We start from the raw sequence: 12279 nt of genomic DNA, 5'->3' as shown, positions 1-12279 counted from the left end.
TAACTGTAGCCTTAACCCTAGCCCCAACCCTAGCCCTAACCCTAATGGGAAAATGGAAATAAATACATTTTTTTTATTTTTCCCTAACTAAGGGGGTGATGAAGGGGGGTTTGATTTACTTTTATAGCGAGTTTTTTTAGCGGATTTTTATGATTGGCAGCCGTCACACACTGAAAGACGCTTTTTATTGCAAAAAATATTTTTTGCGTTACCACATTTTGAGAGCTATAATTTTTCCATATTTGAGTCCACAGAGTCATGTGAGGTCTTGTTTTTTGCGGGACGAGTTGATGTTTTTATTGGTAACTTTTTGGGCACGTCACATTTTTTGATCGCTTTTTATTCCGATTTTTGTGAGGCAGAATGACCAAAAACCAGCTATTCATGAATTTCTTTTGGGAGAGGCGTTTATACAGTTCCGCGTTTGGTAAAATTGATAAAACAGTTTTATTCTTCAGGTCAGTACGATTACAGCGATACCTCATTTATATTATTTTTTTATGTTTTGGCGCTTTTATACGATAAAAACTATTTTATGGAAAAAATAATTATTTTTGCATCGCTTTATTCTCAGGACTATAACTTTTTATTTTTTTGCTGATCATGCTGTATGGTGGCTCGTTATTTGCGGGACAAGATGACGCTTTCAGCGGTACCATGGTTATTTATATCTGTCTTTTTGATCGCGTGTTATTCCACTTTTTGTTCGGCGGTATGATAAAGCGTTGTTTTTTGCCTGGTTTTTTTTTTTTTTTTCTTACGGTGTTTACTGAAGGGGTTAACTAGTGGGCCAGTTTTATAGGTCGGGTCGTTACGGACGCGGCGATACTAAATATGTGTACTTTTATTGTTTTTTTTTTTTTTATTTAGATAAAGAAATGTATTTATGGGAATAATATTTTTTTTTTTTTTCATTATTTTGGAATATTTTTTTTTATTTTTTTTTACACATTTGGAAATTTTTTTTTTACTTTTTTACTTTGCCCCAGGGGGGGAAAATACAGATCGGTGATCTGCCAGTTTGCATAGCACTCTGACAGATCACCGATCTGAGAGAAGTGCAGGCTGCTTCACAGTGCCTGCTCTGAGCAGGCTTCTGTGAAGCCACCTCCCTCCCTGCAGGACCCGGATCCGCGGCCATCTTGGATCCGGGTCTGGAGCAGGCAGGGAGGGAGGTAAGACCCTCGCAGCAACGCGATCACATCGCGTTGCTGCGGGGGGCTCAGGGAAGCCCGCAGGGAGCCCCCTCCCTGCGCGATGCTTCCCTGCACCGCCGGCACATCGCGATCTTGTTTGATCGCGGTGTGCCGGGGGTTAATGTGCCGGGAGCGGTCCGTGACCGCTCCTGGCACATAGTGCCGGATGTGAGCTGCGATAGGCAGCTGACACCCGGCCGCGATCGGCCGCGCTCCCCCCGTGAGCGCCGCCGATCGCGCTGGACGTACTATCCCGTCGGTGGTCATACGGGCCCACCCCACCTCGACGGGATAGTACGTCCGATGTCAGAAAGGGGTTAAGGGCATAAATATTCAAAGTTTGAAAATTGCTACATTTTCACCATATTTCTGTTTTTTTCATAAATAAACGCTAGTCATATCGAAGAAATTTTACCACTAACGTGAAGTACAATATGTCATGAGAAAACAATCTCAGAATCAGTGGGATCCGTTGAAGCATTCCAGAGTTATAACCACATAAATTGACAGTGGTAAGAATTGTAAAAATTGGCTTGGTCGTGAACAACCAAATTGGCTCTGTCACTAAGGGGTTAAAATCCTGCAGTGATCGCAAGGTCTTCCTGCTCAAGAAGGCACATGTGCAGACCCATCTGATGTATGCCAATGAACACCTGGATGATTCTGTGAGTGATTGGGAGAAGGTGCTGTGGTCAGATGAGACAAAAATTGAGCTCTTTGGCATTAACTCAACTCGACATTTTTGGAGGAAGAGAAATGCTGCCTATGACCCAAAGAACATGGTCCTCACTGTCAAGCATGGCAGTGGAAACATTATGTTTTGTGGGTGTTTCTCTGCTAAGGGCACATGACTACTTCACCGCATCAGTTGGATAATGGATGGAGCCATGTACCGTAAAATCCTGAGTGACAACCTCCTTTCCTCTGCCATGACATTAAAATAAAAATGGGTCGTGGCTGGGTCTTCCAGCAAGACAATGACCTAAAACATACAGCCAAGGCGACAAAGGAGTGGCTCAATAAAAAGTACATTGAGGTCATGGAGGGGCCTAGCCAGTCTCCAGTCCTTAATCCCATAGAAAACTTATGGAGGGAGTTGAAGCGCCGAGTTGCCAAGTGACAGGCTCAAAATCTTAAAGATTTAGAGATGATCTGCAAAGAGGAGTGGACCAAAATTCCTCCTGACGTGAGCATACCTCATCATCGACTGCAAATAATGTCTGACTGCTGTGCTTGCCAACAAGGGCTTTGCCCCCAAGTATTAAGTCTTGTTTGCCAGAGGGATCAAATACATATTTCTCACTGCAAAATGCAAATACATTTATATAATTGATACAATGTGATTCCTGGATTTTATTTTTGATATTCTAGCTCTCAATGTTACAATTAACTTACCCTTAAAATTATAGACTGTTTATGTCTTTGTCAGTGGGCAAACTCACAAAATCAGTAAGGGATCAAATAATTATTTCCCCCACTGTACTATACATGATATAGTCTTATGAAGATATTGTTGAATTAGAATTGTAAAAATGTCTTAATGATTTCTATTTTGTTGTCTGATAGCAAAGAATAAACTGTTGGTGAGTCCAGATTCCTGTCCTCGAATACCCCATGTCTGAAGAAAATTAGTGCAAAATATTACACATTGGGTGACTAGAAGTTTATGGTCTTTATCTATCTGATTACTTTATGTGTATGCATACCACTCAGAATTCATTTAGTCTAGCATTCCTCAAACATGAGATGTAGCCTAGTACTAATAGTTTCGCTCAAGTCTGCCAAATGCACAAGCAAAATACTATACTTATCACCTATAGATACAAAGTGGATAAAACACAATGAACTTTAACTTACAAGGCTTTCGGCAGATCTGTGCTGAATACAAAACAAAAAATCGATTCTCGGAATATTCAGCAGTATGTTCCCAGCCAGTCCTCAACAGTGAGAAGGAAGAACAGGCGCAAGTAACAATTTATACAGTTTATTAAAGGTTGTCTGAGGAATGTTCTGTGATGCGGAATGCACTTGGGCACACAAATCATGAAGATTCACTGCTGGCAGTTCCCTTTTGCAATTGCTGACAAATGATAGGTAAGCCAAGGCAGGACTCATTGGTGAAGAGGATAGACCTCCATTCCAGCCTTCATTGTCATCTTGCTCTACAGGCCCGGGCTCAGGTTAGCTCTCCCATCGAATAGAAGACAGCATCAGTGGCCCCATATCTACTGTAATATATATCACAGCCCCCATGTCTTCTGTGATGTCTATGCTACAGAACCATGTCTTATTTGGAGTCTATGTCGCAGGCCCCATGTCTCTTGTGATGTATATACAACAGTCTCGAAGGCTCCTATGTGATGTATACACAGCAGTCTCAGTGTCACCTATCTGATGTATACACAGCAGTCTCAGTGTCTCCTATGTGATGTATACTGCTTGAAACTTTTGCACAGTAATATTATATATATATATATATATATATATATACAGTATATATACACACACACACACACACATCACAGACACAATATTAATTAGTATAGTCATTCAACTGTCATGAAACAATCTATTACATATTTAGTTTATGGCTATATAAAATGCCTTATTTACATCAGTAATTTCTCCTTATTGTAGGTGTGGTCCTGGGAAGACTTACATTACATAATTTATCTGCCAATGTATGGAAACACCTGTTTACCTGAACTGGACAGTTTGTATGTGTGGAGACAGTTCATGATCTTTTAACCTTTTCGTACAAACGCACGCACCTCTACAACATCTTTGAATGTTTGAATAACTAGTCTCTGGGATTTTAACCCAGTGAAGACTCATTTCTTTGTTTAAAACATTCATTCTATAGTATCTGCAGTTCTGCTTGAAAATCCAGTATGACAAGTTGGTGAAGAGATAAGATTGGCAGAACAGTAGTTTACTCATGAGTGACTCAACTAGTTGTCAGCTAGATAGAAGCCTTAAAGGGGTTGTCTGGTCCGAAACTCTGCAGTCGCTCTATGTGACTGCAGACTTGTGAATCCTCACATCGTGCACACTGCGAGCTGTAAGGATCCTGCGGCTCTGGGAACTTCAGTCAAGTGACAATGCCACTATATATACAACCACAATGTTTTACATATGGACTGATGTTCTACAAGTAACAAAAAAAATCACAGCGTGCACTGGTCTGATCTATTTTTTGGGTGAGATTCGCCATGTGGATAACACACAGACTCTATCCACAGGGCATCTGTTTTTTACAGATCCATTGCAATTATTAAAGGAATGTTCTATTCTTCTGTCTTAAGAAGAAGCAGACTGATCCAGTGACTACTCTGAGCGGTCTGGTTCACAGGAGGGTATATTCCTGATGATTGACATTTCAGGCCAGCAATCTGTTCAACTTTGGAGCAGCACTTGCCAGCAATAAACCATAGCATCTGAAGAATGGAGAAGATTTTTAACAAGAAGTAAGCTCTAAACTTTCTTGGTTTTTTTTCCAAGCACTTTCCAATTTTTACCATTTAATAACTTGAGACAACCCCCTTGACATAGAAAACTTAATTTGGACTTTAAATTTGTCCATCTGAACCTGGCCTTATGCCTCACTGAGACATCCATTTTTATGTACCATCAGTGTTTTTTATGGATAGAAAATGTGCCCATTATAGTGGGCAGTTCGTATGTTCATGTTTTTCCTTTTTTTTGCGGAGTGGAGATACGTCTGTTTTCTTATCCAAAGCATAGATCAAACTCAAGCCTATGGTTCCATGTAACACATGGATAGAACCTGAATGCCATCCTAGTTACCTCCACTTGGTTTACGTTTGTTTGATAGGAGAACCTACAGGAATCAGTTTTTTTTCATGCATACAAGTAAACCTGATACAACAGTAATAAAATAGAAACTGACGCACTGACACTAAACTCATGGAAGGTCCATAAAATCATTTGGTGTACTTTTAGAAAGTGTAGTGTTAGTTTACACCACTTACGACTCAGCTTAGGCTAGGACTAGACTGCTTTTGTACTATTTGTCAGGCGCATACGCTCACAAGGTGTGTCTCGACAAAGGCCATTTTTAGGATAAGACATCCATCCACCAAAACGTTTACTGCAAGGTATACGGTAATTTTCTTTGCTGTGGGCCTCAGTACAGGAACAACCAGTCTGCTGTGCCTTCCTATACAGTTAAACCAACGGTATGCCAACACTAACCGGTCAGATCGAGGCCAAAAGAACACATTTTTGACATTTCTGACGAATGGCCATCTATGGCAATATTACAATATATTTTTGGAAAAGCTCCTCACACATACAGTAGGCTAAGTGTACTACATGCCTACCTTACCTACAAGCAACCTTCGATCCCCTCACAAGATCTCCTTCTCTACTCCCCTCTTATCTCTTCTTCCCACAACCGCATCCAAGACTTCTCCCATGCTTCCCCCATACTCTGAACTCTCTACCGCAACACATCAGACTCTCGCCTACCATAGAAACCTTCAAAAAGAACCTTGAAGACCCACCTCTTCCGACAAGGCTACAGCCTGCAGTGATCCTCAACCTACTGAACCGCCACACAACCAGCTCTACCCTCTCCTAGTGTATCCTCAACCTTCCCCTGTAGACTGTGATCCCTCGCGGCAGGGTCCTCCCTCTGTCTGTATCTGTTAGTGCCTTGTTTTTTGCTCATGTTTATTGTATTTGTCTATATTTGGCCCTTTTCACATGTAAAGCGCCATGGAATAAATGGCGCTATAAAAATGTATAATAATAATAATAGATGCAGTACCTAGCCTTACTTTGTATCAGAAATTTGACACCAAATTTTGACGCACAGCCCCGCTCCGATAAAGTAATAAACCCATGGATCTTTGTTGGATGAATGACAGACAGCATCTAATGCACCTAATAAATGTAATACAAGGCAAGTAATACAGGTTTTTAGCGCAAACTGTTCCAGAATTCTTGTTTATTTAGGTTGTTTCAATAGCAAAAGACAATACTAAAAAAAAAAAAAGAAAGAACTTCTAAGTCCAAGTTGCAATTCTGCCTCCTGCTGTAGAAAGTCACAATTGGCGGACACCAGACACACCGCCAGTTTAATATTCTAGGCAATTGCTAGTTATACAATCACTAATGAACGATTGTAAACTTTGGGCTTTAGAGTATGTGCACACACTGAATATTTGCAGCACATTTTTCTACAGCAAAAACAGAATGTTGGCAGAAAAAAATGCTGTTTAAAGAAAGCATGTTTTTTTTTATATATTATTTCCTGCGATTTTACGAGTTTTCCCCTATTCATTTGAAACGCTGAAAAAACACTGAAAGAGCTGAAGTGTGGCAGATTACAAATGCGCTATGATAGTTTGAATCCGCAAGGAACAAAGAAACAGCATGAGCGTGATTTTTCAGAAATTTGCTAGTATTGTAAAATGTTACAAAAAACATGCAAAAAAAAATGGCAAAAATGAAGAGATATTGCAGAAGAAGCAATTCCAGAACGTGTTTTCTGTAGAACATGAGATTTCCCTCTGCGGATCTGTCAGGAGAATACACGCTACTCACACGTGTGTATTATGGAGCGGCACAATGTAATGTCTGCTGCCGGCTCAGGGAAGCTGCTAGAAGAATAAAATCTCCCTGCTGCCCTGCGCTTTTTCTTTGTAAAGGAAAAATATCATTTATTTTCAATTTTTACTCATTTATTTGTTTTTAAGTAAATGGAAATTCTTTAATCTTAAGGTACCTTCACACTAAACGACTTTGCAATGATAACGATAGCGATCCGTGACGTTGCAGCGTCCTGGCTAGCGATATCGTTGTGTTTGACACGCAGCAGCGATCAGGATCCTGCTGTGATATCGCTGGTCGTTGCTGAAAGTTCAGAACTTTATTTGGTCGTCAGATCGGCGTGTATCGTTGTGTTTGACAGCAAAAGCAACGATGCCAGCGATGTTTTACAATGGTAACCAGGGTAAATATCGGGTTACTAAGCGCAGGGCCGTGCTTAGTAACCCGATATTTACCCTGGTTACCATTGTAAAAGTAAAAAAAAAACAGTACATACTCACCCTCTGATGTCTGTCACGTCCCCCGGCGTCCGCGCTGCTGCTCAGAGCTTCCTGCACTGACTGTGTCAGGGCCGGCCGGAAAGCAAAGCACAGCGGTGACGTCACCGCTCTGCTGTTAGGGCCGGCGCTCAGTCAGTGCAGGAAGCGGACGCCGGGGGACGCGAATGTAAGTATGTAGTGTTTGTTTTTTTACATTTACACTGGTAACCAGGGTAAACATCGGGTTACTAAGCGCGGCCCTGCGCTTAGCAACCCAATGTTTACCCTGGTTACCCGGGGACTTCGGCATCGTTGGTCGCTGGAGAGCTGTCTGTGTGACAGCTCTCCAGCGACCACACAGCGACGCTGCAGCGATCGGCATCGTTGTCTAGTGTGAAGGTACCTTTAGTCTCTTGTCAAACAAATAACATTATGATATCATGCTCCGGGTTGAAAGGGGTGCGGGGAACCACTGTAACAAACACCTGCTGTGTGCACACATGACATCTTCTATCCTGGGTGAATGGGAAGCAACAGATAGAGTAAGGGCTCATACTCACTTGGGAGCAACTCGGATGAGTCTCGCACGGCAATACCCGGCACTCAGGAGCGGAGCGTTCAGCTGCATTTATTGCTATGTGGCCACACGCTCCGATCTGAGTGCCGGGTATTGACGTGCGAGACTCATCCGAGTTGCTCGCAAGTGAGTATGAGCCCTAAATGGAAGACTGACCCCAGAAACCGCAGACACATCTATCTCCTACAGATTGGAATGCCATTTGCACAATCATTCTAATCTCCTTATCTCCAGTAGATTTTTTTCAGAAGTAAACCATCAGGTTATTCAGAGATAGCAAGAAACAGAAAATTGGCATTTTCCAGTTTTTCAGCGGAAAATATACCAGAACACTGTACGGAATTCACGCTTGACAGAATGTTCTGTATTTTATAGGCTTTTATGTATTTTTTGCACTGACTGTGCTATTCTGTTTTATGCAAAAAAAAAACCCACTCTTCACAATGTGAATTATTTTAATGTATTTTAAAGCCACAAACAGGAGTAAGTCAAAAATAGGAGAGTTTCAGATCTTTCCATTATAGTTTTCTCTTGGTTTATAGGTAATCCCTCTATTTGTTGTGGCTGTCGAACAGCCATGAAACATGCATCTGCGGGGACTCAAACATATTTTTCGAGCATAACGAAGACACTCATTAGTACCCGAGCATGCTCAGATAACACCTTATCTGAGCACATTCGCTCATCACTAATAATTATCTAAGGGCTATATCAGTTATCATTTTTTCTTGTATGAGTGCGATCCTTGTTTTTCACAGATATCACTTCTACCTAAGATAGTCTGTATGGGATGGCTTCAAGCTCCTCGGATTCTTGGTCTATTTCTATTTCAGAGTGCAAACCCCACTAGCACTTGGGGCTCAATCACATGTCCGCTTTTCACGGATAGCACTTGTAAATGTAATAGTCTGCGGGGCCATGCAAATGTCTGTGATTTTTCTGCCATTGGTCAGCGGAAAATTGCGGGGACATGTCTGATTTTGATCTGGGGTTGGATCAAATATGGCAATGCAAGTTAATGGGTCCATGAAAAAAAAAAAATTGGTCCACACTCGAATAGCATCCAAGTGTTGTCCAATTTTCACGGACTGTCAGAAAGGAGAAGGTGGAGAAACTTTTTTTTCTCCGCGTATGAGAAAAACTAATAACACTTGGAGCACACGCTGATCAAAATAATCCATTTTTCTAGTATGGGGAATAAGGCCTCAAAGCTGGATGTGGACAATATCAAGATTTCTACAATAATGGACCTGAATACGGTTTCCCATGATCGGCCTTGTGGCGCAAAGAGCCAAACTTACTGTGGTACAACCTCAATGACCAACTCCGGTGGGAAAAGTCATTTTAACAAGTGTTTCTAGCCCTCGTTTCTCTTAATAGAGTGATGTAAAGTCTTGACCACGAGTGCCGAATTCACGTGTCCGTGGTCATTTCCGGTTTTCTTAGGCTGGTTTCACATTTTCGTCTGTTTACGCAGCGTTTCGTCCGCATTGATCCGCATGCATCATGTGTACTTATCTTTAACATGATGTACGCATGGACATGTGTTTGCATGCTTTTGCGTCATTTCGAGGTGTGTGGCGGATTCCGGCGAATGCAACACGTTGCATTTTTGGAGGCGTCAAAAATCCGTCAAATATGTGCATGCGGATGAGTGCATTAAAAACCGCATTACTGTCTATGGGAATGCATGCGTAGCATGTCCTTGCGTATGCATGCGTTCGATGCGCTTGCGTACTTCGGACTGCGCATGTCCAGGAACTGATTGAGACACGCCCATTGAGACACACCTTCCTGGAAATATCAAACGCATGCGCATAAAAACGCAAACGCAGGAAAAAACGCATGCACAAGTATGCGTTTTTTTTGCCGTAATGCGTAAACTGATGCGGATAAAAAACGCTGCGTAAATATGCATTTGTATGCGTTTTGGCATGCGTTTGCGTATGCAGGTGATACGCTGCGCACATATACGCAGAATACAGAACATGACAGGTGTGCCACAGCTGTGACATCAATGTGTCCGACAGACCCTACTGATCATTAACGGTGTCCTCTAATCCAACAATGACCCTAACCATATCTGGATAGTGCCGTCACGTTTCTAGCCAGAAATATTTTACCAATGTTTAGATTTTAGTGTCAACCGACAATATGGGATCGGACCAGAAGACGACTTAGTTATTACTCATCAGCTACACCCATACATTTGTTTGAGTGAGCTTACGGGTGCCCTTTAGCTTAGGCAGTTTACTGGTGACTTCCATTACAGAGGGCTATGGCGGCTTATGATTGATTGACGCCATTACTATATGATCAGCTGAGCCAAATATTGCCCAGCCAGCCGATCAGCTCAGGTCCTTGTGTGTCCACGATCCGCAGTACAGCCCTAAAGTGGAGCAGCCGACCAATCTACACCACATGGGCACAATTGTTTGTCTTGGCACAAAGTTTAAACAACTCAAGTAATAAATTTGGTGTCATAAATTGATAATAAAGACAATTCAGGTGAATTCTTGCATGATTCTACTGCCATTATGGTTCTGCTCACATCATACCAGATGTGTACCCATGACGAAAAGCACGGACATATGCCACTCTATAGGAAGACAGTCACTTACGAGGAAAAAAAGTTTCTATAAAGTAAAAAAAAAAAACCCAGATGTAAACAGTCTACAAAACTTGTTTCTTTTTTCTCGCCACCTCCGAGAAAAACGGATCCCACTCTGTTCAGCATGATCGGAATATGTGTCTCAGAAGGAGATGGAGTCACCCTGGCCTAGAGGAATTCTCCTGTTCTGCATCTGCACATATAGGATTCTCAGTTATTCCTAACTGGGCCGAACCTTTTACAATAATATATATGGGGCCCATGAGGTTTTAGAGGTTGTACATGAAATAAAGTTTACAGAATTCTTTATAAAACATGGCCCATAAACTAACTTCTATAACTCAGAATGGGGTTGTGTCGCAGCGAGCGCAGCCTCACACGGGTATCTGGGACGGCAGCAGAACAGACCCCTACACATAGACATCTAGAGAGATGCCACTAACGAACCTTTACATATAGGGAGTCACTAAAAAGGGAAAGCGTCAGCATCTAATCTAATGATGGAAAGTCAATTTATTACCAGCCCTGAGAAGAACCAAAACAATGTAAGAGAAGTCATACTCGCAGTCAGGATGGAGGTAATCCCCCTGACAGGACAGCAGTACTACCACCCCCATTGTGCAGCAGGGGAGGATGTCTCTGCGGTAAGAGCAGGGAAAAGAGAAACACTCCTAGGTGATCCTTACATTAAGTGTATTTCTATGACAGGACTAGGTGAAGAAGAGGTTAAATCCTACTATTATTATACATCCTGGATACACTGCAGATACAGAACAGCTTCCTGCCAGTAAACAGTGGCCCCAAAGCACTTTAAGAACTACAATTCCCAGCATATCAGTGGTAACTGAGGACAGTGCACAGTGTGGACTTACCTATGCGGCCAGGAGGTAGCTAGTCTGTGCTGAGGGACTGGGAAATGTGAGGGTGCTGCCCAGCGGACCCGGGAGGTGAGTGTAGCAGGTGGAACCGGGTGAGGTGTGCAGTGACAAGTGACAGGGCGGGGACACATTACACGGGAGGGGCGCCCGCAGCATTCCTACCTGACGGCAGCACACGCCAGGTGATCCTCCGGCACAGAGGACGCCGCTGCCATCTAGTGCTAATGTGCCAGTACTGCAACAGACGGAGCCTGGTATAGCACGCAGCAGGCAGAGGACACCTGATCACTGTTACACAGGACCCTTCGTGTAAAGTGTGAAGACGTTTTATTATTTTTATGAGGTATTATTTTTATTATAATTATAACCTTGTCCTTTTAATTACTGCTTATTCACCTTTCTTTTTTGAGTGTACAGATGAGGAGGCGTTATAAGCATCAGGGCTCGCTCACACTGGCGTATAACACGGCGGCGTGCTATATGTTGTTTTATTGGATAGCACTCAGCCCAATGCTATACTATAGGTTGCAGAGCAGCGATCATTTTCCTATACCGACTTGTCATGGCAGCGTGTGTAACATCGGGCTGCACTCGGATGTCATGTAAGTGCAGTCCCATGTACATTCAGAGATAATGGAGAAATTAGGTTCTCGCATCTGTGCTGCGATTTTATCATGCAAGAGAATCGGATCCCAGCAAGATGACACTCAGATCAATCTCTGACAGATATTGAGCAGAGTGACATTAGCCTAATTGGCCCGATTCCTGCGCAGGAGAGAATATACGCCAGTGTGACTGAACCCTTTGGGCACATGCACATCATTGTTAAAAAAAAAACAATCCGGTAAGTGGGATGAGTGTCACACGATTTTCATAAGAGTACAATCTGATTTTTAACACTTAGCATCTGATTTACATCAGATTTCCATGCGAATGCAATCTCATTGCAATGCGATTTTAA

General features: G+C 42.4%; 1 protein-coding gene across 1 annotated transcript in view; it reads right to left on the bottom strand.

Annotated features, from left to right (window-relative positions):
* Positions 1-11474, bottom strand: part of PROSER2 (proline and serine rich 2) — a 50346-nt gene extending 38872 nt beyond the window's left edge. Inside the window, exon 1 of the mRNA XM_077264575.1 lies at positions 11313-11474. The gene's annotated coding sequence lies outside the window, so the exon portion shown is untranslated. The remainder of the gene's footprint in view (positions 1-11312) is intronic.
* Between the last annotated feature and the right edge of the window lie 805 nt (positions 11475-12279).

Source organism: Ranitomeya variabilis, chromosome 5 (assembly GCF_051348905.1).
Source record: "Ranitomeya variabilis isolate aRanVar5 chromosome 5, aRanVar5.hap1, whole genome shotgun sequence".
Taxonomy (NCBI): Eukaryota; Metazoa; Chordata; class Amphibia; order Anura; family Dendrobatidae; genus Ranitomeya; species Ranitomeya variabilis.
This window is presented reverse-complemented; position numbering and strand designations above follow the sequence as displayed.